The sequence below is a fragment of the Lipotes vexillifer genome, unplaced genomic scaffold, assembly GCF_000442215.2.
Source record: "Lipotes vexillifer unplaced genomic scaffold, Lipotes_vexillifer_v1.1 scaffold382, whole genome shotgun sequence".
NCBI classification, from domain to species: Eukaryota; Metazoa; Chordata; class Mammalia; order Artiodactyla; family Lipotidae; genus Lipotes; species Lipotes vexillifer.
In genome coordinates this window covers 10,593,775-10,597,223 of record NW_006780611.1, presented here as the reverse complement: position 1 = coordinate 10,597,223, position 3,449 = coordinate 10,593,775, and the positions used below count along the sequence as shown (strand labels likewise).

At 42.3% G+C, this 3,449-nt stretch overlaps 1 protein-coding gene across 1 annotated transcript in view; it reads left to right on the top strand.

The window, feature by feature from the left end:
- The window catches only part of POLR2F (RNA polymerase II, I and III subunit F), an 11,173-nt gene that overhangs the window by 1,484 nt on the left and 6,240 nt on the right, over window positions 1–3,449 (top strand). The gene's annotated exons all lie outside the window — the stretch shown is intronic.

Below are 3,449 nucleotides of genomic sequence, written 5' to 3'. Positions count from 1 at the left end.
AATGCCGAGGAGGTCAGTATTTAGCCTTGGGCTCCCCTCTCTGCAGCCCAAGCTGCCGCATAGCCCGGCCAGTGATGACTGACTGAATGCATCTGCCTCCCGTTTGTGGTCAGGGCACTGCCAGTTAGAGTGAGGAGAGATCTAGTCCTGGGTAGTGGAGGAGCTCCTCAGGGTGGGCCTGAAGGCTTTTGTCCACTTGGTGCACAGCGCATGGCTTCTGGGGCAGTTAGCTTACTGACAGTTGGAATATTCGCTTCATTCACTGAGCAAACATGTGTTGAATGTTTATTATGTACCAGGAGCTCTGCAAGGTGGGGCTACATAAAGAGCAAGGGGGAGAGTGACCTGGGGTAAGGCTGGAGAGGTAAGGGCCAAGATCAGGCAGCGTTTTGTAGCGTGAAGGTATCGGGAAGCCACTGACAAGTTTTGAGCTGGGGAGCGGCATGATCCAGTGAGGAATGAATTGGGGAGGAGCAAGGGTAAAAGAGAGCCCAATTAGGGAGCTCTCATAGACCTCCAGGTGAGACCTGTAGCTTGCACCTGGGTGCTGGTAGTGTCGGTGATGGGAAAATGGATGAAAGAGATATTTTGGTGGTTTGGATGTGGGGCTGAGAAAGTGGGAGATGACAGGGATGACTCCCATGTTTCTAGCTTGAGCAACTAGGTGAATGAGTTACTAGTGTCATAGATAATATAGGGCTTTCTGTCCCTTGTGACTGATGGAAGGAGAAGTGCTTTATGTCTCTTGGAGAGAGAGTGATCCCTCAATTTTTTTTTTTATTTTAAGGCTAGGAAGCTGAAGGCCCTCTTGGGATTTCCTGTCTGCCTGGCACTCTGAGGTTATATGTTCTCTGAGTCAGAAACCTCCTTCTCTGTCCTTCTGATCCCTTTCCATCTCTGTCCTATTGATTCTGCCTCCTATATGTGGTTCGGTCCTGTTTTTGTTTCTCCATTCCTAGTGTCTCAGCCTGGTTTGGATCTTCATTGCTTTTCACCCGCATTACTGCAGAAGTGTGTTGCCGGTTTTCCTGCCCTCAGTCTGCTGTTTGCCTTTCTGCTGCCAGAGTCGTCTCTTTCACCTACCCACATGATTGATTACTGTTGGTCTTCCTAAAGGGTCTCTCTGCTTCTGCCCTTTCCACCTACAGAATATTCTCAACAAAGTATCCAGGGTGATCCTTTTAAATCTTAAGTCACTTTGTCTCTCCTCTGTTCAGAATCTGCATCCAGTGGCTTCTTAGCTCATTCAGAGTAAATGCCAAAAAGATGTACAAGGTCCTCCATGATCCGGCCACCTGCTCCCTCTGTGACCTTATCTCTTCTTGCTGTCCCTGTCATTGCCAGGGAGACCCCAGCTCAGAACCTTTGACTGTGCTGTTCCCTCTTCCTTTCCCTTAGATATGCACGCGACCTGCTCCTCAGCCTCATCAGGTCTTTGTTAAATGTCACCTCAGTGGGGCCTTCCTGACCATCCTGTTTAAAATTGCCGCATTAACCCCTTCCTCCAGCATCACCACCCTGGCACTCCCTGTCTTTTCTCTGTTTTTATACTACACGTTGTACTTAACTAATTTTGTTTATTGTTTGTCTCATCTCATTATAATGTAAGTTCTATAGGAGAAAGAATTTTTATCTGTCTTACCGCACTATCCCAAGTGCTTAGAATACTATCCGACGTATAGTAAGCACTCAGTAAATATTTGTTGACTTAATTCTTTATTATAGAATTTACTCTTCTGCCTATAACCCTATACACACCTTTTGCTCTAATCATACTCCACAGTTAGGTGTCCAGACCTAGTACATTCTCTCCCTCCTCTGTGCCTGTGCGCATGCATCTCAGCCTGCCTGGAATGCCCTTTGCTTCCTCGTTAGCTTGGCAGCTCCTACTCATCCTTCTAGACCAGCCCAAGTCTCATCTCTGGACTGTATTCATAACCCCCAGTATGAGGTAGATGTCTCTCACTTTCTCGTTAAGTTTGTGGCACACTTGCATACTTTTTTGTTTCTTGTTAATTTTTTGGGGAAGTGCTTTGATATTCCATTTTATTTATTTAAATACACACGCTCACACACACAATTACAACTCTGTAAGTTAGTGAAATGGCACTCATTGGATGAATTAAATTACAACCAGTAAATGAGTGAACAGCAAAGACAAAGAGTTAAAGAAGATATTTGCAAAACATATAACTAAGAAAGTACATCTATACAATGAATTCTTACAAATCAATCATAAAAATGAAGAAAATCCAATACAAAAAGGGGCAAGGGATTTGAACAGGTGCATCACAAAAGAGAATATCCAAATAGCTAATAAATATATTAAAAAGATGCTTAACATCATTAGTCGTCAGGAAACTGGAAAGTAAAACCACAAGACACCACTCCACACCCACTGAGTTGGCTAAAATTAAACCAGACAAAACAAACATCTTACAGTGACAATACCAAGTGAGAAGAAAGATGTGGAGCAATTGGAGCAACATTTATATTATTCTGGTCCGAGTGTAAATTGGGCCAGCGCTCTGGAAAACTCTATGGAGTTATGTACTAAAGGGGAGTATAGATGTATATTTTTTAGGAACCAGTGATCCCGCTCCTGGGTGTATACCCAACACAGATGCATACTTATGTTGACCAAAAGACATGTACAAGAAAATTCATAGCATAATAGCAAAATAGTCCAAATGCTCATTATAATTGAACGATTATATGGATTGTGGTATATTCCAACAATAAAATCCTAGATGGCTGTGAAAATGAACAAAGTACTGGTAGACACAACAGAATGGATAAACCTACAAATATAACATTGAGTGGAAGAAGCTATACAGGAAACAGTACGTACGGTGTGATTACATCCACAGGAACTTCTTCTTTTTTTTTTTTTTTTAATTTTTCAATTTTATTTATTTTTTTATACAGCAGGTTCTTGTTAGTCATCAGTTTTATGCACATCAGTGTATACATGTCAATCCCAGTCGCCCAATTCAGCACACCACCATCCCCACCCCTCCGCGGCTTTCCGCCCTTGCTGTCCATACGTTTGTTCTCTACATCTGTGTATCAACTTCTGCCCTGCAAACCAGTTCATCTGTACCATTTTTCTAGGTTCCACATATATGCGTTAATATACGATATTTGTTTTTCTCTTTCTGACTTACTTCACTCTGTATGACAGTCTCAACAAATGACTCAATTTCGTTCTTTTTTATGGCTGAGTAATGTTCCTTTGTATATATGTAGCACAACTTTATCCATTCGTCTGTTGATGGGCATTTAGGTTGCTTCCATGACCTGGCTATTGTAAATAGTGCTGCAGTGAACATTGGGGTGCATGTGTCTTTTTGAATTATGGTTTTCTCTGGGTATATGCCCAGTAGTGGGATTGCTGGATCATATGGTAATTCTATTTTCACTTTTTTTTTTTTTTTTTTTGCGGTACG